Source organism: Petaurus breviceps, unplaced genomic scaffold, assembly GCF_028583685.1.
Source record: "Petaurus breviceps papuanus isolate PSGF00001 unplaced genomic scaffold, PetGlider_PUasm1.0 126, whole genome shotgun sequence".
Classification (NCBI taxonomy): Eukaryota; Metazoa; Chordata; class Mammalia; order Diprotodontia; family Petauridae; genus Petaurus; species Petaurus breviceps.
Window position 1 is genome coordinate 51977314 of NW_027185655.1, and position 24126 is coordinate 52001439.

A 24126-nucleotide genomic window follows, 5' to 3' on the forward strand; every position below is an offset into this window, starting at 1 on the left:
CATTTTGGCCTTTTCTTTTTTGGTATAAACAACACAAATGCATTTCATTTCAGTCCTTAGTTACACTTCCCACCCATTCATCATTGCTTGTGTTCTTTCTTGAACTCTATAGCTTGTACTCTTGTTCTGAAAGTTTCATTTTACTTTGGAAAAATACAATCTACCAATAGGAAACATCATTCAAAGCTATTTACAATTCTTTAAAAATTAATAGCAAAAATGTCCACTTTATTCCCTTTGCCCCCTTCCATTCCCTTTGTTTATCCAGTCCCATTAACCTTATATATTTTTGTTGCACATAGTTATCAATAATGTGTATCCACTTTCCTGGGTTCTGTTTCTCTGTTTTAAGCTATTCCAAGCTACTTTCCATACTTCTTGATACTCTTCATATTTGTTACATTTGATGGGGTTACAGGCACTGTGGAGAGAGCACTAGACATAGAATCAGGGAGATCTGAATTCAATTGCAGTACACTTACCAGCTGTATGACCCTCGGCAAGTCATTTCTGTTTCCTTGTCTATTAAAACGGTATAATAATAGTACCTATCTGCCTGGATTACTGTGAGGATCAAATGAGATAATATTTGCAAAATCCTTTGTAAACCTTAAAGTGTTATTTGGTAGTAGCTGTTGTTTGTTCATTCTTCATTTTAGGTTGACGTCTTGACTTGCACATGAATTGGATTTAAGTGGGGCTGAATTGCACAAAGTCGTCAGCCTCACTCTTCCAAAGTCATCAAAGTCCAGTGGCAAGACAAAAGTCTAGACAACTGGTGATGGTCTGAGATGAAATGAATGACCTTGGTGTCTTTGATATCTGACCAAGCTATTCACAATGCCAGCTTCAGCCCCTTTCTTGGCTGTTGGGGGAAAAAAATAAATTGTTTTCCTCTGCTCATTCTGTTCATTCCAATGGGGGAAGTCTTCACATGCTTGGGATAGACATTCCCCCAACTCTCACAGATTTGGGGACTCTCAGTTACCCTCAATTGAAGCATAAAGATTTTGTTTTAAGTGATTTGCCCAAGAACATAGTAGGTGTCAGGAGGCAAGATTAACACTCAAGCCTTCCAGACTCCAGGTCCCAAGCTCTTGCACTATACCACCTATCTGCATAACCCTCCCTCCAATTTAAAGCCTTAGAGAGTTGCTTGGAGGATCAACTGAAATTATAAATGAAGAGCACTTAAACCTTAAAACACAACATAAATGGCAGTTATTGTCATTCGTGTTATTATTATTATTATTATTATTATTGTACTAGGAGAGTAAGTGTCTTATACAGGGTCACACAGTCAGTATATGTCAAAGGCAGATCTTGAACCCAAGTCTCATTTTTTCTAAAAGTAACATAACTATAAATATCATTTGGACAGGCAAACTGGAAAGATCCCTGACTTTGGAGCCTGGAGTCCTGAGTTTGAATACCAATTCCATCCTTTCTATCTGTATAACCCATAGGCTAGTCACTTAACTGTGTTAAATAGGTATACAATTAAATTCATTAATTTTTTTAAAGGAGATGTTGTGAAGAATGCAATTTGGAAGTGATATATGGCATAAACACGATATAATACCACTAACTACCATGACTGTTATATTTAAATAGTTCATTTTCCCCCCTCCTTGATTAGGGGAAATGCATTATAGGCCAATACATTAAAATGGAAGATCATTAAGTACAGAGGAATATAATTTATAATTCAAGTGGCATATTGCCAAATTATTTTGTGGTTTGTTACCAAAATGATTAGATAACTTTCAATTCCACCACCAATGAATTGAAATCAAATACCTATTTCCCACAGACTAAACAAAGAATTTTATACTTTGTGGTATTCTAACCCACCTGATAACTATGGATTATTGTTATACTGTTGTTTTGGTTGGGCAGCTAGGTGGCACAGTGGCTAGAGTGCTGGGGCTGACATCAGAAATACATATCTTTATGAGTGAAAGCAAGCCTCAGATACTTATGAGCTGTGTGACCCTAGATAAGTCACTTAACCCTGTTTGCCTCAGTTTCCTCATCTGTAAAATGAGCTGGAGAAAAAAAATGGCAAAGTTCTCCAGTGTCTGCTAGGAAAACCCCAAATGACTTCATGAGAAGTCAGACACAACTGTTTTAGTTGGTATTTCTTTGATTATTAGGGATGTTAAACATTTTTGCAAGTGATTATTTTTCTCAGCATCTCTATTCTTTTGACTCTTTGTCCACAAAGGATCCAGTATTGTTCTTTTTAATCTGAATTAATTCCTTACAAATTCTAAATGTCAGCTGTCTGATATAACTCAGTACTCAGGGATGTTGTTCATTTTTGTCTGGTGACTTGAACTCATTGACCCAAAGTGGGCACTTGGGTTTTAATTCCCTGACAACCTCTTTTGTTCTATCCTTGTCATTGTGGAGACAATTCTCCTTAATACTGGGGGGACGTGCTCCAAATCACTAGTAATCAGAGAAAAGCAAATTAAACCATTTCTGAGATTCCATTTCACACCCATTAGAGTTAAATGTCATAAGGAGTGGAAAAATATCCACATTAATGAATGCACCATTAGAGGACATGTGAATGGGTACAATCATACTGGAAAGGAAATTAGAATTATATACAAAAAGTTACTAAATCATACATGTTGTTTGACTCAACTATACCCCTGCTAGCCTCTACCCAAAAGAGATAAAAGAAAGAGGAAAAAGTTCCTATCTGTATAAAAATATTTATAGCAGCTCTTTTTTTTGTGGTGGCAAAAAGACTTGGAAATTAAAGGAATGCCTAAATAAATTATGGTATAGGAATGTGATGAAATATTGTTGTGCTCTAAGAAATGAGGAAATATAAGATTTCATAGACATGGAAAGACTTGCATGAACTGATTCAGAGTGAAGTAAGCAGAATCAGTAATTTAAATTATAGCATCAACATTATAAAAACTAACAACTTTGATGTCCTTGTAAACTGATGAAGAATGAAATGAACAGAAGTAGGAGAGCAATTCATATAATAACAACAACACAGTAAAGACAACTTTGAAAGCCATAAGAGCTCTGATTCATGCAACAACCATCTATTATTCCAGAGACCAGATGATACAATATACTATCCATCTCCTGAAAGAGAGGTTATGATTTAGGCTTTAGAATGATACACATATACACATACAAACATACATGCATGCATGCATGCATACACACACATACATGCATATATTTTTAGACAGCCAATGAAGAAGTTTATTTTGCTTCACTACTCATATTTATCACAAGGAATTTGTTTTTGTTTCCCTTTTTTCAATGTAGTGGGAAGGAGATAAAATAGATTTCTGTTAAGAGAATCTGCTACAGATGTGGAATGTTGCATGAACTTTCAAAGGAGGTCACTGTAGTTTTGCTTAATTATTTTACTTTGTTACAAGATACTTCTCACAAAATGAGGATAATGTGTAAATGTTTGAAATATAAAACAAAACACATATATAAAATTAGAAAAAAATCAGGCATGTGTCTCCTTAGCCAAATTCTGGGCATAAGTCCTATCCCATCAAGTTTCAACGATTCCCTTAAGGTCACAATTACCTCTTCTTATTAGGATCTTTGATGCAGCTTATTTCTTGTTCATACATTGTGCCCTTTTCTACAAGTATCTGAAGCCACAGATTGTGTTACTGGCTCTCTTCTTGTGCTAATTCTATCATGAATTACATGTTCTTACTACTAATATTCTTTTTCTAATCTTTTAGTTTCTGTGGCTTGGTAGATATGCGTGGGTAATTTTCTCCTCCCCTCTCTCTTTTCAATTTAAAACTTTTTTCATCAGATTTGCAAGGATACAGACAATTTTTTAAACCAGCCTATTAGGTGCACTTTATCCCTGGACACCATTTTCTTAAATAGCTGTTCACATCACAAATCTGCCCTTCTCTTATCACTGGCAGCAGTGATGAAAATACCTCTTCAAATGGCAATATCTTTGAATGAACATATCATTTGTGTCCCCAAGGTTCGAGTTTTCTTACCCTGGATTCCAGAACCCCTAGAAATGCTTTCTCAGATATTTCTGGTGAAGTGGCACATCATTTGAGCTATGGGAGTCACCAGGTATAGGTAGAGGTCACCATGTTTGATAAGTCTTAGAAGACTATTTAGTATGTTTGAATATGTGCCTTACAAAGATGAAAGACATGTATATTATTCATATTAGACCAATATATAGTCACCAAATATTCTTCATTAGGAAGTACTATCAATAATTGTTTTTCTTTGAACATTACTGGATGACTATTTTATTAGTTGTCCCCATGAATTCACATGATCATTCCTTGGAGTATAATAAGTTACTTTTTCAGAGGATTTATCTCTCTTTTTACAGTAAAAGGTTTATACCAATCATGTCACTCTAAATGCTCCATAGCTGTCTTCTTCCCCTCCTTTCCTTAGGCATATAATAAATAATTGTTGACTTGTCTTTTCTTTGTCACATTCTTCCACTCTTCCTCTGTCTTTGCAACTCCTTTTTATACTTTGCTTTCTTTGAAGCACTATTTCCATGGCTAAGTGGAGAATCATTCTGATCCTTTCAAGGTTTCTTCTAGGAAAGTGACCAGGTTTTACTTTGTGTATACAGCTCTCACTTAACCTTGGTAGAAACACAACCTTCTATTACCTTACCTTCTATACTTGTAAGAAGGGAGATTCTCAGTCCTTTGTCATTCATGTTGATGGCTCCTAAGATAATACTGTCATGGCTACTGCTCTATTCCTGTCTTGGAGGGTCATTTGCTGGGTACTCCTTAGAGAAGCTTTATTTATTTATTTATTTATTTTATGAGCAATAGGGGTTAAGTAACTTGCTCAAGGTTACACGGCCAGTTATTTCTGGGTGTGGTGCTAAGTGTTGGAGCCCGGATTTGATCCCCAGGTCATCCTGACACTGGAGCTGGTGCTCTTACTCGCTGAGCCACCTGGCCGCCCCTTGAAGCTTTATTTATTTATAGTCATATGACATTCTTGACTAACATTGAGCAATGTGTCCTCAGCACACTCTTGACTAACATTTAGGGATTTATCCTTGGCACTGTGCTGTTGAATAGGCTCTTCAAAGACTTGAATGAAAGCATAGATGGTATATGTTTACTAATGCTGAAGACTACAACAAGTTGAGATAGTTAATGTGTTGGATGACAGAGTCAGGATCATAAAAGATAGTTATAGTCTAGAGTATTGGCCTGAATTTAGCCAGATAAAATTTAATCATGATAAATGTCAAGTTCTTTCTTTTTTTAATTAGCTTTACAAATATAGAATGGGAGGGGCATAGACTAGACAATAGTTTATGTGAAAAAGGACTGAGGGTTTTAGTGGTCTAAATGTTTCATAGGGGTCAACAGTGTGACATTGCAGTCAACTCAGTTTATGTAAGAGGCATGATGTCCAGAACTTTGGTAGAGATAGTCCTTTTGAATTTACTCTTCAGTTCAGACTACACCTGGAATATTGTATTCAATTCCTCTTGCTACAGTTGAGAAGGACAATGATCATCTGAAATGCATCCTGAGGATAATGATTAAGAATGACCTCAAAGAAGAAATGAGACAAAGCATTTCCCTCTCTTCTTTGCAGATGTAGGAGATTATGGGAGTGGAAAATTACAGATAATGATAGACTTTTTGAATGTGTTGGCTGGTTTTGTTGAACCGTTTTTCTTCCACTTTTTCTTCTTGTGTGATGATAGCTATTGTTTTCTTTTGATCTATTACCTTTCTTCTGATTTGGTGATTGGTGGAGAACCTTGTTCTAATCAGTCAATGATCTAATTGGATACCAATGGCTAATTAATTTCTTTTACCTTTTCTTTGTTATCAGTAATAGTTGTATAGAAGGAAGGAGATATTATATGAAATTTAGGTGTTTAAAAATCAATAAAAATTTGTTTTAAAAAAAATTTTCTTTTTGTAATACTTCAAGAACTAGTGCCTGAGTGCTTTTAGAAATGTGCCAAGGTACAGATTTCTTTTATATAGACTTAGCTTCCTTAAACAACATGCTTATTTCAGCCTTTCTACCCAAATTCACCCTCTTGCTTGGCATCGTTGCTTCCTCACAAATCCCATCAGATATTAAGATGGTAGAGTCCAAATGCATTGGTGAGAATGAAGTGCTACCAAAATGCTGGCTGCTTTGTGATATTCTACATCAGTTTGTGCTCCCTCTTCAGTTTACATCAAGAAGTCCTTTCATGATAAGTCAGGGCTGGATGGAACATTAAAGTTCAAGTCCAAATCCTTCCAAACTTTTGAAGGAACTAGAGCTCTGGGTCTCAGAAATTCACTAGCTGTGTGATCCTGGGCAAGTCACTTGTTTGCCTCAGTTTCCTCATCAGTAAAATGAGCTGCAGAAGGAAATGGCAAACCAGTTGAGTATCTTGGCCAAGGAAACACCCAAAAGGGTTCAGAAAGATTCAGACACAACTGAACAATAATAACTTAAGCTCCCTGTACTCTCATATTTCTTCAAAGGCTTTTTGCTGTTTCTTTTCCACAATGAACTTGTACTCTTAAACTGACGTTGCTCTATTTTGCTCTTTGTTCTCTTAGCGAGATTTTCTGTACTAAAGCATCGGGCAAAGTGTGGGAGTTGGAAAACTTTCTTGAACTCTTTTTTTTGTTGATTATTTTATATTAGTTAAACTGCCCTGAGAAATAGTAAGAGTCCATGTTCCTATTCTCATCTACTCACATCTATTTTAGACTTTGAGAGTTAACATTTTAGTTAAACAGAGTAAGATGAAACTGTGTGATGATAGCCAATGTTTTCTTTTGATCTTTAGCCTTTCTTCTAATTTGGTGATTGGCATAGACCCTTGTTCTAATCAGCCAATGATCTAATTGGATACCAATAGCTAATTAAGAAATTATTACTAAAATGTACTCAATGGTTTCTGTTAACATACACTTAATTTCATTTTTAATGATGTTGTTCTAGAACGATAATGTTCAAAGCCTCATAACTCTTGAAAAGAGTACTAATAATAAATAAATATGAATTTTTTGCACAGTCTACAAGAGATTGAACTTCTTTGGTCTGCAATCATATTGTTAAGGGTTTTTTTTCCATGCCTATTATCCCCATTTTAATAATAAAATGGATGAATGTATGTCCATTTAATTAAAAGCATTACATCAAATTATCACAGATTTTCTCTGTTTCCTCTCAACCTCTAACAAATGTTGATGCATAAGCTAAAATAAGCTTTACAGTGATCTGTTCTCTTATTCTCACTGGCAGCAGTACGAGGTTAAATGAACAAATGTTCCCCCATATTATGCTTTTTGTTTACCTTGGATGCACAATGAAAGCAAAAGTCTAAGAAGCTATTCTTTCACTCAGTTGCAATATCTTTTAAAACTTGTATTGGAGTTGTATTTATTTTAGATTTTTTTTCAGAATGTTTTTCGGAGAAGCATTTTAAAAATAGTTTCCAAATATTAGTTTCTTTTTGCAAATCTGTACCTTTTTGTTGTCCCTTGGGGACTTGGAGGGGGGAGGGGAAATGTTCCTAGGAACTTCCTTAACTTTCTCTTGTACTGGAAGTTCCATTAAGGTTTTTTTTTTTTTTTAAGTGACAATATTTTAAGCAAATTTGTAATATAATACTTATAGCCCTCTCAATTCAATTCAGTTTAATCAATCAGTCAATAAACATTTATTAAGCACCTACTATGTGCCAGGAACTATGCAAGGCACTGGGGATACCAAAAGAGGCAAAAGAGTCCCTGTCCTTAAAAGATTTGCCATCTATTGAGGACACAAGCAAAAAATACATGCAAAGAAACTGTATACAAGATAAATAGGAAATGATTAAAAGGGGGAAGGCATTAGGATTAAGAGCACTTGGGAAAGGCTACCTGTAGAAGATGAGATTTTAATTGGTACTTGAGGAAGCCCAGAAAGTCGGTAGGGGAAGACAAGGAGGGAGAGAATTCCAGGCAGGAGGGACAGCCAGAGAAATGTTTTGTTTATGGAAGAGTAACAAGACCAGACCAGGGTCACTGGATTGAAGAGTACATTGTGGTCAGTAAGGTTTAAGAAGATTGAAAAGGTAGGGGTAAGGTAGGTTATGAAAGGCTTTGAACTCCAAAAAGAGGATTTATGTCTAATTCCTTTAGGACTTTGACTGCTAGCTAACCTGAGAAGTTTTAAGAATGGATAAATTGCATTAATAAGTTACCTCTCCCCTCCCTGGTAACAGGGTGTTTTTAATAGTGACCTTCTAGAGGCAACCAGGACTGGAGGGAGTGACTAATGGGAATTTCAAACAGGTGAAGTGATATTTTACTTTGGGGAGGATGTCTTTTTTGCATCCTTTAAATTATGCCAGAGTAATTATCATTATATAGACTGATTCAGCTGCCACAGTGGCTGTGTTTATTTTGTGGTTTATATTACAGCATGGTGCTAAAACCACTCAACACTTTCTGAAGAAAGTACCTCCTCTGGAGAGAATCTGGGGTGTGTGTGTGTGTGTGTGTGTGTGTGTGTGTGTGTGTGTGTATGTGTGCAGTTATAAAAAAGCAACATCTCTGTGTTCCAAGTCAGTCCTCAGTTTCCCCTTCCTTTCAGCTCTGGTGGAGAATTTGACCCAGAATCTTGCCAAGTGTGTTCCAGGATCCCAATGCACATCTTCTCTATGATGTTATATCTCCAGGTATGATACAGTTTAAATCCCACAAACAAAAAACAAGACCCCTATATCTTTTCTTGAGGAAAATCTGTAACAGTCAGACTGCCCCTGAGCTGGGATGTGTAGCCTGGAGGACAGAGGACTGAGGAAGAAGTGATTGCTATCTTCAAAGGTTTTAAAGGGTTATCAGGAAGAGAAACAGGAAGAGTTTGTTCAGTGTTGGTTATGAGGATGGTAGTTAAAAAGAGAGAGGTTTTAGCTGAACTTAAGAAATAACTTTTAAAGGAATAAAGTCTTGCATCAGGGAAATGAATTGTCCCTTGGTGAAAGTGATGGGGTTTCCCTTCAATGAGAGCAAGGCTGGATGCCCATTTGTCAGGGATGCTCCAGAATGAACTGTCTCTCTAAAAAACCCTGTGTTTTCCTGACTCCTTGCTTTTAGCTCAGGAAATCTCTCTCACCTCGGGTGTTCACTTTCCCTTCTCCTTTTAATTCCCACCCAGCCTTTAAAGCCCCTCTCAGATGTCACCTGTGCTGTCTCTTATACCCAACAGTTCACGACTATTTCCCATCAGAACTCAAACAGATCTTTATTTTGCACCCACTGATGAACTTAACGTTTATTATTTTAAATTAGTATCTGTGCTTAAGTCCCATCCCCAAACTAGATCATGTTTAGATAAAACTTTGAATCTCCTCAGGCAACTGCATACAGTCAGTACCTAATGCATGTTTGTTGATCAGAAATGGGAAGATGAATTGAACTTAAAACCTAAAATTCTCTGCTCGTGTGTATTTGTGCTGAGCTATCAGTACATTTCGCTACAAATGCGGTGGAAGAAAAACAAAAAAGAGAAATCCACCTCTCCAAATAAATAAACCTCGTCTCTATCTCCCGAGTACATTTTTTTTTTAACGTAGCAGCATTTGAAATGGCATTTGAAAGTAAAATAAAGCTAGGTGCTTTACTTCGAAGCCAGATCGAGGAACAGCCTACAGAAGCCCTACAGAAATATAAGCATCTTAATCCGTAACCGCAACAGCCAAAGTTGGAGGGGGTTAAATGAGAAAGTCAGCGACTAGCAAGCAATTCAGTACTCCAAGATTCTTATTCACGAACGATGCAGGAATTGGACTAGCAACATGTTGCAACTAATCCCCGGCTGCAAAAACGAGGAAGACCATCACCTGCAGTCACGGGCTTGAGAAACGCAGCCCTGGGGCTTGCAGGAGAAGGAGGGAGGCTCCCACTCAGGTGCTCCAGGGGCACCGCCAAGAGGAGCGAGGGAGGACGGTAGGAACGGAGAGGGAGAGACGGAGCAGGCAGGCAGGCAGACAGACAGACAGACAGACGATCCGGCTACTCCCGCCACCACTGCAGCCTCCTCGGCTGTGGCCCGCACCGCTGGAGAATCCCGACAGTCCAGAGGTGTGGGGGAGGGAGGGAGGGAAGGAGAGAGGGAGGGGCGGTTACGTCACCAAATTCCCCACCCTCGCCCCTCCCCCCCTCCGCCCCCCTCCCCCCCACCCCCTTTCCATTGAGCCAAGTCCAAGAGGGAGTGAGTGAGAAAGAAAGCCAGAGTCACTGATGCAGCTCTCTGCTGCAACTCAACTCCGCTCTCCCCACTCGTTGCCTGGACATGTCCTGAACAACTTGGATTTCCTCTCGTCCATTATTTGCTTCAGCTCTCTATTTTCGCCTCCTCTTTTCCTGCTCAACTTTTAAGATCAGCTCGAAGTCTTCGGCAATGCGGCTGCCTGGATACGGGGAGCAGCAGCGGGTCTCATTTTCGTTGGGGAAATGCTGAAGAACGGAAGGAAGGGGGAAAGTTGGGACTTTCGACGGGGTTTTCTGGGCTTTGGGGGTTCTTTAATCAAACCGTGGGGAGGGTGGATTAACGGAGCTGTAAGAGTCTTTTAAAGTGGAACGTGGAGGCTTCCGCTGGCCTAGTGAGTACAATGTTTAATTCTTCTATTTTTCTATTTCTTTTTTTTTTCCAGTTTAAAATGATCACTGAATTTTAGAGACTTATCTTCCTTCATTTATCTAAATGCACAAAAAAGTAGGTGCGCATTACCTACACCTAAGAGATAGACACGTAGGTAAAAATGTGTATGAGTAGCTCTAAAAATGCATAAAATACGGGGCAATTAAAAAAACTTGCAAAGATATGCTGCTTTTGCATTATTTTTGAGTGTAACTTGTTATAGAAATGGTGCCCTGGGATTGAGAACAAGGGGACCAGGTGATATATTGGGATGCAGCGCCCTCTAGTAAATGCAAGAGGGTAAGGCGACTTCTGGCTGCTTTTCCTTGCGCAGACAGCAAACTTTGGTAGTGTCCCGACACTCTAGGGACGTGGTAGAAGGCGGTCGCTCTCATCTTCTCGTTCACCACTTTCCACCCTCCTCCCCACTCCTCTTCCCCCCCCCCCTCCACCTCACCTCACTCCACTTGCTCATCCCGACGTTATCTTTTCGATTCTTGTTTTCTAGCCGCAGTTGTGAGTCAGATCAGGCTGGCTCTGGGTGTAAAGCGGGGGGAGCCTGTGGGTTGCGGGATGAAGACGTAGGCACCTACTGGTATGGCATCCCCCTTTTATAGTATTTTCAGAGACCACTTAACTCTACTATTCAAAGAAAAGCTTGGGGATTGAATGGGATTATTTTTGATCCCTAGGTCTCAAATGTTGGGATTTTGGTGGTAGATAAAACCACTCCTGATTGATCCTCCTGGCATTTGGGATAACGGATCAATTCAAAATACCTAAAACGTGGCAGCTCCAATGTCTATGAAATGTGCCGCTCTGTAATTTCTGACTCTAGCCCATTTCCTGGGGTGATCACCCCCAACCTCTGACGGGCAATCTCGTTTCTTGAATACCTTGGCAAATCGGGATTTCCAAGCAAAATATTTCATTCTGATTATGCACCATTATTTATGAATAAATAGCAGTTACTCCAAGGAATTCTTTGGGATCATTGATCTTTGATGTGATTGTATACACCAGTGTCTCTTTTGCTATTTACCCTGAATACTGGGAAGGCGGGGAAACTGAGGATAGTGATTGTATTTTGCACATGCTATTAATGGCCAGAGCTGCAACAATCACATTGGCTTTCCTTCAGGTATTCTGTTTGTGGTCTGGCATATAAATCAAATTGACTGGGAGAGGTTTACCCAGAGGGTGACTTTACACGTTTGTAGCTACGGTTAAATCTGTGTAATCGTGATGAGAAACTCTGTGTGTGTGTATGTGTTGTATGTGTGCGTGCTCTCTCCAATGTGATCACAAGTGGTGGGCTCCTAGTGCTGAGGAAAACGCAGTATTCAGTTTAATGCCATAAACATTCTGGACTTCTCATATTTTCCCCTTTGCCACAGATCTGTTCTACACTCCTTCTTCAACTACCAATGTTAAGGTCATTGAAGAGATGGTGATTGGATGGATAAACTTTGAACCGAGGAACCTGCCTTTCTAATTCAGGGAAACATTCTTGCCTTCCTTCTCTCCTGCAGTCTGCAGTAGAGTTCTCTGTCCTTATAGCCCTCTTTCCCCCCAGCTCTCTCCTAGAGAAACCAATCTTCTTTGTCCTTACCACAGTGGGTAGATGTGGGCTTACTTTCTGAAAATAAGCCTTACCCTCCTTTGGGAGACGATGCTTCCATAATTGTCTAGTCTTTGTCTATTAATAGAATAATAGAGCACCTGAGAAATGCTAACCCATTCTCTTCATTTTAGAGATGGGTAAACTGAGGCTCAAAGACTGGTTTGAGATACACCTACTTCTGAGAGAACTCATTGGGCAATGTTTCTTCTGTAAAAGATGGAATTAAGAATGTGAAGGAACACTGTGTGAACTATTGCTGGTGCATTCTGTGCGCTAGAACGAAGTTGTTAGAGTTGAGAATCATCTGAGACCTCTCTATTCTCCAAGGACTTCCTAGTCTCTATCTTTTAGCTTCCGGTTGGATTTTCATTTTTGTTCTGGTGTTTCGGAATGTCTCTTGTCTCTGTTTCTTTCCCTCTCTCCCCCTCCCTCCTCCTCCTCCCTCTTCTTCCGCCTCCTGGCCCTTCCTCGCCCTAGCCTCACCTCCTCCTTCTCCTCCTCCTCACTGGGTCGCCCCCCTCCCCCGCCTGGAATTTTAAATAAAGCGCTGGCTTTGATTGTCAACTGTCTTGAACTTGCAAAGTTGGTGCTTTGCCTTAAGTATTTGGCTTGGTTAGGTTCTTGGTTGGCGGTTGAGTGCTTCAGTTTCCCCTCGTGCTGGGTTTGGGCAGATTTGAATTTAGGCTTTATTCAAAACTACAGGCGAAGCGATTCCATTTTTCCCCCTCTGAGCACTATTTGGTTCTGGTCTGTGTGGAAGAATCTGCTGGGTTTGTAAAGCTACGATAGATTTGAAGAGAAGGGTAGAGATGTCTAATTTGCAGATTTTACCGGCTGGAGAACTGCAAATGTAAAAATGACTCGTGGAAGTCTTTCCTCCCTTAAGACTTGTTTGAAATTTCCCAGACCAAAATACTGTATGCATTTTAAATTGTTTGGAAAAGTCCAACCAGCATCATTTCGGCATTCAAAACCGTTCTTAGAAGGGTGGATTAAAAAAAAAAAAAAGAGAAAGCCCCTAAATGCTTGCTTGTCCCTTCCCCCTAGTGAATGTGCTTCTATAAAAGCAAGAGCGTGGATCTTTGATCTGCAGGGTATAATCATTTAGGAGCCATATGGTTGAGAGTCCGGGAGTCTGGGAAAGTGTGCGGTTTAGGTTTTTTTTCCATGCCACAGAAACGAGCGCCGGCACGCGTGTAAGTTGCAGCAGGCGGAGGGATCTCCCTCCAGCACCTCGAGAGAGTGAGAGGGCTCCCGGGCTCCCGAGAGAGTGGCGACGACTGCAAGTCGAGGGAGCCTGGGGGGAGCTGGTGGGGACGAAGAGGGCAAGAAAGGGGGCCGGGCTGGCGGGGACCGACGGAGACCATGCAAGCCCGCGACCTCCTGGATAGGTTCCGTTGCAGACCTTGCCCCGGAATCAGGGCAGCCTGAAGGTGAGCCGAGGAGTGCCGGGGATCCCCCGGCTGCTGCAAACTTTCCAGGAAAGTTTGCCCGGAGCAGAAGTCGGGGAAGAGAGGTGGAGGGCGGGAGAAGGGAGCCGGAGCCTGCGGCGGGGAGACGTTCTGTGCGCCCGCCCGAGCGCCTGCTGTACTCGGACCCGGACTCCTAGAACTTGCAGCTCCAAGGTTGCAGGGGCGGGAATTGAGGGAGACCGAAGCTCTGCCTTCGGAAAGTTGGAAAGGGGAACCCCGGTGCGAGCCGTGCCCAGAGCCCAGGCTCGGGAGTGGGGAACCAGGAGCTCCCACTGGGGAATGCCCACTGCCGGGGTGGGTAGATAGAGGCGCACGGGAAAAAATAAGACGCGCGTGTGTATTAAACTTTGTAGTAAATGACATACAATGAAGCAAGCAGATCCCCCAAAGGGCAATAGATATTGATGTTACAATGTACGTAAAATCCACGCTAGGACAATAAATGTTGGCTAGACCAGAGTGGATGGGAGGTAGGGGTGGCAGTGGGCAGGGGTTTAACGATAGGATTGTGGCTGTGGCGGCTCCTGTGGAGACTGGGCTATTGTCCTGGAGCCACAACTAAGTTAAATCAAAGCATCCGAGACTGAAAGATAGCTTTCCAATCTGAGCCTTGCAAAGTGCTGCTACCTGCCCCCCTTCCCCATCCCCCCAAGCTGTTCTCTCTTTAAAAGTTCACTTATTGCTGCTAGGAATTGGCAATCCCAGGAAACACACAAACACAAGCACACTCTCAAACTCACAAACACACACTCACTCTTTTTCTTTCTCAAAAGTCTCTGCATAATTTTTTTTTTTAATTTCTTATGTTCCAGTGAGTTAAAAAAAAAATTGTGCTGGTTGGTGAACGAAGTTAACTCCGCTTCCGGTTTAATTTAAAAAACAAACAAACAAAAAACTGGTAGCATTTTTAAGAGGGGAAGGGAAGCAGGTAGCCCTGGCAGTAGAAATACAGGAAGGAGTTTGCAAAGTTGTCTCGGGCCGCTGAGTGGCCACCCGGAGTTGTAGATCCTTGAAAGGGGTGAACAATCCCGGTTTAATTGGGAGCCTTGTAAATTGCACCGGCCTGGTGGTTGGAAAAGCTGTGAGTTCTCAAAATGGGTAGTTTGGTCCCAGCCTTTTGTGAGAGTGGGAATTGTTCCCTAAAGCTTGCCTTAAGTTGTTTGTTTCAGGGTTTCTTTGAAGGTTAACTTAGGGAACTGAAGACTTTTCTTCTGAAGTCATCGGTGCTTTTAATGATTCTGATTGGTTTCCTCTGAATTAAACTTTTTTTTAAAAGGAAAAGTTTTCAGTGGAGGGTAGGAGGAAAACTTTCCAGTGCTTTCCATACTGAAGAGCCACAGGGAGAATGATGCAACATGAATTAGGAAAAAAATTTAATTCATTTGCATGGAATGTGACTTTTTCAAGTAACAATGGGGGTCTGCCTGGGTTTAAGGATTGCATAGCCATTTTTTTTCTTTGTAGATATTATAATGAAAGACAGCATGTGGTAGAGGAAAGAGGACAGAATTTGTAGTCCAAAAGGCTTGGATGAATTCCCACCTTACCCTGTTTAGCTGTGGAACCAGAATTGGACCAGGATTGGAGTCTTTACCCTTCAGTGACTTAAGTTACTTAATCCGGGGCCTCATTTTACTCTTATATAAAATGATGGCATAGAATAGGTTCTTAGAAGCTAATTAGGGAAGTTTGGGGCTATTTTACCCTTTGGTGTTTTGGAGGAAATACAGCTTAGCTTCCTAGCTTTGTAGATAAGGTATTAGACTTTGGCTTGGAATTATGAAACTCTGGGTTTGGATTCTACCTTTGATACTTAGTACATGTAGATGCTAGGACTTCATATAAAGTCTGTGAGACTCATATTTCCTCATTTAGGGACGATGATACTACCACACTAGAGTTTTGTGAGCAAAATCCCTGTAAATATTAGTGTTATTTAAATGTGAGATTTTTTTTCCCCTTTGGGTAGACTGGAATTGAGAGTTCACTGATAAAGAAATTCCTAGGAACTAAGCTATCCTTAGTAATCACCACCTGCTCTTTAATTTACAGCCTCAGACACTTGCCCAGGCTCACCCAGCCAGTGTGTCTTTCTGACACCGAGGCTGCCTGTAACCATTTTGTTGTCTCTCATTAGTTTATATACAATACATTGAGTTTTAATCTATCTTAAACTGTACTTTATTAGACCCCTGTTTTTCCTCCAATGATGCAGACTACAGTTGCTTCAAACTTCATTTAACAAGTTCATGGTTTCACATGGCCAAATTCATCACCTGGTATCCACCCTTCTAATTTATGAACCACTTGGCCCTTAACTGAATGGATCCTCTGAAAAATCAATGCACAGTCTGTTGGTCCAGCCAGTAGAGATTCACTCTTATATAGTAACCTTTGAAATCTAAGGACCCTCTATTCTCTAATGTTAGGAGAATATTTATTTTGTCATTTAGTTGACAAGTCAAATAGATTTAGTGGACCAGTCAAATAAAAATGTATTAAGTGCCTACTTTGTGCTATTAGAATAGGATTTTGTTGGAGAAAAATGAACAATTTCATAATTCTTGGAAGCAAGAATAATAAAATCCTTTCTTTGCCCTGTCTATATATTTTGTCCAGACCTGTGATGTAGGGAACTCCCAGTTACAGAAACTGCCTCTACTGATACAGATCTGACAACTCATCTGTAATTTGTCTTCCAGAGTTGCCTGGCAAGAGGTAAAACTATCAGCTCTTGGTCTTAGAGCTAGTATGCATATTCATTTAACAAGTATCTTGAAGTGTCTTCTGTGTACCAAGGCCCAATTCTAGGTTCTGGGAAAACGAAGTCAGCAATGAAATAGATCTCGTCTCCTGATCAGGACTTGAACTCAGAATTTCTTCCCTTCTAGACTGACTTAATCTACTACTGCAGTGGTAGCAAACTTCAAATAAAAACAGTGGCCATTAGGGTTTTTCTTAGAGATCCCTGCAGGCTGTATATTAACTTAGTTTTTTTTTTTTTTAGTATTATTAAATTTTATTGTTGAAATTTTAAAATGATTATCTCGATTAACATCTCTAATTGTTTTTACTTAGTTTAAAAATAAAATATCTGTGTTTTATTATATTTTTATTTATTTTGTAAATTATTTCTCAATTCCTTTTTCATCTGGTTCTCTTGGTACATTGGTGTTTTGTGGGGCCTCATGCCACCACATGCTCGATACCTCTTTGTTGTACCATACTGTATTTATGTATCATCCTTGTAATTTAAGTCTGTGTAAAGCCAAGCTTGAGCAGCTTTCCAGAGGACTGCTGCTGTGAACAGCTTTCAAGGTTCTGATTACATAGTATAGCAAACTCTCTATTCATTAACAAATCAGAGCAAAACATTCACAGAAAATTAAGGTACAACATTCAGAATATTTCATCTTATCACAAAAAATCAAAATATAGCATTCACAATGACTCAACAACTTATCACTAAAATGGCCACAGTTTTCACCAAAGTGGTCACATAATTTTGAACAAAGTACAATCATTTAGTCAATCAATCACTTAGTAACTCAGTCATTCAATTATAAAGTACAAAAGGTCAAAGTCCCACCCATGGGGTACACCAAGTTACAAATCAGTCACAATTCAGTCATCAGTCACTATTCAATTATCAGTCACTACTTAGTATCCTCTTAGGGGGTAGTGGAAAATACACAGGCCATCCACCCCTCGGTCACAAGTAAATCACAATTTCCTCACTACTCAGTACCCACAGAGAGGTCTTTTCCTCTTGAGTCGGGGCAGGCTTTCAACTTCCATGGCTCCTCTTCCATGGCCCCAGCTCCTGCCCTAATCTAACCAACTTTTACCTAAGTCAAAGGCAGATAGCTCCCAGCTCCTTGTCCAGCTCTCTGTCCAGTTCCTACTCCACATTGGAGCTCACAGTGTCCAGTCCATTTCAAGTCCTTTACAGCGTCTGTTCCTGGGAAGAGAAAACTTAACAGAGCCACAGACAGACAAAGTACTTATACCACAGTCATGTTCCTCAGCAGCTCTGGCTGGCCCTCGGAAGTCTTCAACAGCTCTGTTCTCAGAATCAAAATCACTTTCTCCTGTTCTCAAAATCAAGAAGTTCTCTCTATGGCAGAAGCTCCAGCCTCCAGATGTTTGCCCCAAGAAAATTTTGACTTTCTCAGCTTGTGTTCTTCCTTATATAGATATTAATGCTTCCCTGTTTAGCCCCTTCCTGTTACATCAGCAACAGAGGTTCATACCTTCTGTTTCTTTAACAGAGGTTTAATTTGAAACTAGGTGTTAAGTACGTGTCAGCTTCCAATATAGAGGGATCTTCATATTTCATTACCATTACAGTCTGATTTGATAAAAATCCATATTCTTAAAAATTTATTAATATTTTTAAAATATTGTTTGAAATTATTTTCTGCAGCAGTAAATAGCATGATTTTTACATTGTGTAGTAAGTGAGGTGCTTAGTGAGATGAATTATTGAACATAAGGAATTATAAAATAATTATTCTGTAGTATCTTATGCAGTGCCCCAGTGAACATTCAGTGAAGATTAGTTAGTATTTACATGTTGAACCCCTATCTAGATAGGTATGGAAAACCCAAACAGAGGCCACAAATCTTTAAAATCACACTGTGGAAAATAATTATGACTTGTTCTTCTTAGTCTGTATTCTTCTGCAGACTCTCTAGTTTATGAATATTGTAAAATGATGATTGGGCTCCATAGCCAACCCATAATGCTCTATTGTTTCTAATGAAAATGGGAGAATGCAACAACTGCAATTTTTGCAATTCAACAGATTAGAAAAAAAGAAAAAGAACCAACCCAGTCTCTGAAATCCTACACTATAGCACTGTTTGTAGTAGTGAAACATTTAAAAATAAGCCAAATGCACAAGAACAGCAGAATGGTTAAGCCAACCATGGTTTATGAACAGTATGTAATGTTGTCTTAAAAGAGCAAAAGATGGAAGGAAAGATCTAATAATCATTTTAAAAATTTGAACAAAAATATGTATACACTGATTTATTTTTTTTTAATTGAGAAAACACACTGGCAACTTTCATCTTCATAGAATTTAATTCAACTAAATAATAAAACAAACTCTAAACACCACTGGGAATATCAAGATAAAATCATGTAAGCTCCTCCTTCCTTAAAACATTTGCTTCAGTGTTAATTAGGGATAATTTCTTTTTCTGTTTTGACTCTTACCTGAAGAATTTTATAATCTAATAGGGGAGATAATGAGGCTTTTAAAGACCAAGTGTAACATAAAGAGGACCAGTGACATCACTGGGCAATGACTTTTGGGTGAATTGGATTTAAATGAGGCAGAGTAATATAAATTATAATATCACATACATTAGATAAATGTAAAAGGCATATTAATTCAGAGTGTTTCGAGAAATTGGAGGAAAGAACATTATCAGGGTGGCTTCCTGGAGGAGGTAAGAGCTAAGGTGAGCTTTGAAGAATGGGAACGATTTCTTTGTAGTGGTTGTTTTCTCCTATTTTCTGTATAAATTTACAGCATTTCAGCTAGGGTTAGCTGCAGAGCTTAATCACCAAGAGTTCATTTCTGGTGTGCCGGAAAGGTAAAAGAGTCCCCCAAGGGTAGGGGACAGCTCAAGGCCTTGATTTCCTTGGGAGGGGAAAGAAAGGTGGTGATGAAGGAAAGATTGAACCAGATAACACCTGGGATTGATGGACTGCTCTGTTTAGTTGAAACACTGTACCTAGCTGTTAGGAAAAGTGGCCTCGAAACCAAAGGAGTATCTCTCTAGCTAGCTCATTCATTCTGCTGGCATTTGTACTGGGGGAATGAAGGAGAAACATAGCCAAATAAGATATGATCGGCACTCCCCTAGCTCAATGTCGTGGACCCCAGATAAAGACCGGAATTGTTCTAATTTGAGATAACAGGTGAATGAATGCCAAATGATTGTTACAGATAAGTGCCTGGGGGTTTCAGGGATCTGTTTAGGATGATCACTGAAGGCTTCATACAGAAAATGGACCTTGAGGCATGGGTAGGATTTGATAGGCATATGTGAACCAGGAAGGCATTGTTGACAAAAAGAAAGATAAAGTCCTGGAAGTGAGAAAACTCAGGACATCTTTTGGAGTTCTGGGGCAGACCAGACTACCTAGAGTAGATAGCTTTTCTCTTACAAGGAAGTAAGAAATAAGAGGTAAGACTGGAAAGGTAGTTCGAGGCCAGACCACAGAGGATCTCCAATGCTCCTAGTCAGACAAGAAAAACAACCAGAAAACGCCTTCCCTTGACCTTGGTGTTCTCTTAAATTATTATCTTATCTGCCTTTCCTTCTGTTGCTAAAGTTCTAGAAAGAGTAGTAGTTCCTCAGCTCATTGATATGTTTTTTTTTTATTCATTCACTTGAAACGGTTCTCGGGAAGTTCACTTTGTTATCCCTTTTTTCTTTTTCTTTCTTTTTAATTTATAGAATAGAACAAGCATTTCTATAACATAGTATAATAAAAAAAAAGATGATTGCACATGAAACTATTAAATCTGTTATGTACAACCTGCTGTTCCTTTTAAAATATAATAAAGTTAACATGTAAATTTTTTTCCCCTTTTTTCCTTGACACTCTTAGTGACATTTTCCTCCCTCATTATCCTTGAACCCTCTATAGCATTTGACACTGTGGCTTGAAATTCTTGATCTTTTTTCCTCCTTTGGCATCTGTGACACCTCCTAGTTTCTTGGATGGTCTGTTTATCCTCATTTTGTAAACAGGAATGTTTCCCTAGGTTTTGACCCTTGTCCTTCTTTCTGCCTTATCCCTTGGTGATCTCATCAGCCTCCCAGGCCTTCAGTTATGATGTCAATGCAGATAAATCCCAACCTTGTCCCCTGTAAGTGCACCCCCAATTTTTTTTAAAGAGTTTCACTCTTATAATTCCTGTTGATCTCATATCTATCTGCAAATCTCACCAGCACAGCAAACTCACCCTGTGCCCAAGTATGATTGACTTCTTAACTACTCGTCTCTTCCTTAATAGCTGCTCCGAACCTTTGACTTCCCTTTCTCTTGATCTGGTTATCCAGGCTTCATGTCATTTTTGACTATTCTTGTCCCCTAAGCAATTAGTTTCCAAGTCCTATGATTCTGTCTTTTTAACCTCTACTTCTACTGCAGCTGTAAGTCACACCCTCACCTCTTGTTACCTGAATTATTGTAATATCCTCCTCATTCTGTAGCCTTTCCTGGAAACTAGAAAGAACTGGGTCTCTGAAATTAGGACCTGGGTTCAAGTTTTGCTCCTGATGCCCCAGGTGGCTCAACCTCCCTAGTCTAGGTTTTCTTATTACCACTCTCACCCCCAATGTGGGTGTTTGTTCCTGACTTGTTGGACTTTTCTTTTTTTTTAAATTTATTTATTTACTTTTAATTTATAACATTCAATTCCATAATCCCTTGAATTCCAGATTTTATCCCCTTCCCCCCCACGGTGGCATCTTTACAGTCCTTTTTAGTCTAGATCTATGTTTGTTCTTCCCCCTGCTTCAAACCTTACTTCACCAAGGAAGAAACTCAAGTCCAAGGTGCACCAAGCTGGTTCCTAGGAGGGCCTCCCTCTCCCCACTCTGTCCAATGATAGTTTTGCTGAGCTAGGCTACCTCTTTTGATGTCCTTGAGTCTTTGGACTGGGGGTTCCTGGAAGACTGGTTAAACCATTAACAGAAATAGGCAAGTTAGGGGGAGAGGAGATGCTGGGGCGAGGTTGAACATGACAGGTTGAATTCATGTTTCAGGTGAGTGATTGGACTGTTAATACTGGCCTGGCCCAGCTATAATTTTGTGATCTAAACTTGTTGGGTTTGAGGTGATGGTGGGACATTGAGGTAGAAGTGCCCCACAGAGAAATGGATGTAATGATGATTACAATGACGATGATTATGGTATATTTATATAGTTTATATATTTTTATATAGATATATAGTTATATAAATATTTATATAATATCTACTTTATGCTAGACCTTGTGCTAAGCATTTTGCAGATATTTGATTTAAGCCTGGGCGATAAGTGCTATTATTACCCTCATTTTACAGTTGAGGAAACAGAGTCAAACAGGTTAAGTGACTTGCCCAAGGTCACATAGCCAGTAGGGGTCTGAGGCTAGATTTGAAATTGGGTTTTCCTGACTCTGGACACAGTGTGACCTGAAGCTTAGGCAGTAGATTGAGTTGGAGATAAAGGATTTGGGATTCACTTACATAGAAGGCCATTGTTGTTTGTCCATTGTTCTCGAAGAGGACCATGACATCAGGAAGGTCATGCCATAACGTGCACGTGAATTGGAGTTAAGTGAGGGAGGGCTGTGCAAAGGCATCAGCCTCACTTTTTTCTCCAGAGCCATCTGGGTCCAGTGGCCAGATACAGATCAAGACAACTGGAGATGGAGAAGGTGGTGGTTCAGGTTGGGAAGTGGATGAGAATTCTAAGGGAATTACATGGAAAGAAGAAGTCTTAGGAGAGCTCTCAGGGACAGTTTCATAATAGGAGGCAAAAGACAAAATAGAAAGCTAGCAAAGGAGCTGAGACAGCAAGAGAATCTGGAGAATAAAGTAGCCTAGAGAGAATTTGAAGAAGGAAAGTACTAACAGAGTCAGTTCTGCAAAGGTTTAAGAGGACTAGAACTGATAAAAGTCCTTCTTTAACCCTCAGGGAACAAGCACTCTCCAGAAAGCATCGGTGTGCAAGCTTTTTCTTATTTCTCCTGTATTAGAAGGATATTAAAATGGATAAAGGCTAATAACCTCTAGCATTCTGTATATAACTATGTAACTCGGTCATTTAACAATAATATACAATAGAGGTCTGTATTACATCTCAATAATAATTATATACATACATATACATGTGTATGTATATGTATGTATGAAATGAGCCATAGAAATGGTGTGAAGGAGCTGTGGCATAGTGGAGAGCATTCTAGTCTCAAAGCAAGCAGGACTGATTGGGGTTCAAGTCATGCTTCTCCCAGATGCTTGCTGTGTGACACTAAGTGCCTTATTAAATCTTTTAGTATTCTTGACTCCTCTCTAGAACTGTAAGTTATAGAGAAAGTACTGACCTGACCTGATAAAAGGAAATTTTCTTATCCCTGTCATAGTGAAACTTCAGGTCTAGACCACTCTATGGAAATGGTAGTCATTCTAACTTTGGATTCATGTTCAGTCCCATGTATGTATGCCTATTTACTGATCAGAAAAGTGAGAGGGGTAAAACGATTTGCCCCAAAGGAGATGCAGAGCTGGGACCAGTTGGGCACTACTATGAAGCTTTTGAATTTTAAAGTATAGTAAAAGGGTATTAGTTCTGCCTTTTTTTTTCTATTATCCTAAAATCCTCAGATTGGTTAGCAAACATTTTTTAAAACTTTGGAAGGAGGAATTCATACTTTTCTACATTGAATGCCATATTTTTTTAATAATTAATATAAGAACTGGGGCATAGGAGAGAGAACAATAGGTTAGGAGATATGAAGCTATTTCTAGTTCAAGCTTTAATAATTTTGAATGTACAAGAATGGAAAGTCCGATATTTTTCCTCCTTTAATGCAGGAGTTTAGAGATGATTAATGGCATATGTACAATACCTTGAACTTGGTAATAAATATACAAAGCACAGTATTAAGGTAACATGCAAAATCAAGTTCCCAAGAATTTAGCCAAAGTTCTTTCTTTTCTGTATAAAGTGTGCAGAACTTTGAATTTGAAAGGCTCAAATTTAAATATTAAAGTTTATGCTAAGCCTGCCTAGATCTGGGGATGTTTCTGTTTACCAAAGATTAGACAGTCATAATAGTTGATTAGAGCTTTGTGTACAAAAGTCTTTATGGCAAATGAATATATGTATATTAATATTCAATTTCTATTAGAATTTAATGTTCAAACCTAAGGCTGTCTTCTCAAGAGGTTGAAGTAAGTAAACAATCTTTATTTGGCTTTGTTGAGTGGTAAATGGCAAGAAATCCTAAACTATTGAGCCCTCAAAATGTTATATTATGTCTGAAATATCAAAGTATATAGCTCCAGCTAAAATATTTTTGGCACTTATTTTGATAAGGATGAATTTTAAGTAGTACACTCTATAATTAACTCTAATAAAGCATTGCATGTTAATGCCATTTTCTCATTTTTTAATGATTCTGTATTTTACAGACTTAAGGTATAACAGTCTAGATATTAATCATTACATTCACCACAGTGAATTAGGCCACAAGACAAACAGACTTTTTTTTTTGTGAGGCAGTTGGGGTTAAGTGACTTGTCCAGGGTCACCAGAGACTTATAAAATAGAATTTAGTG

At 39.3% G+C, this 24126-nt stretch overlaps 1 protein-coding gene across 3 annotated transcripts in view; it reads left to right on the forward strand.

The window, feature by feature from the left end:
• The first annotated feature begins 10221 nt into the window (after positions 1-10221).
• Positions 10222-24126, forward strand: part of FAT1 (FAT atypical cadherin 1) — a 170293-nt gene continuing 156388 nt past the window's right edge. For 2 of the 3 annotated variants that reach the window (XM_069095620.1, XM_069095638.1), the window contains exon 1: positions 10222-10636. The gene's annotated coding sequence lies outside the window, so the exon portion shown is untranslated. Of the gene's footprint in view, positions 10637-13484; positions 13732-24126 lie in introns of those variants that run through there. The other variant, XM_069095628.1, reaches the window with a different exon arrangement.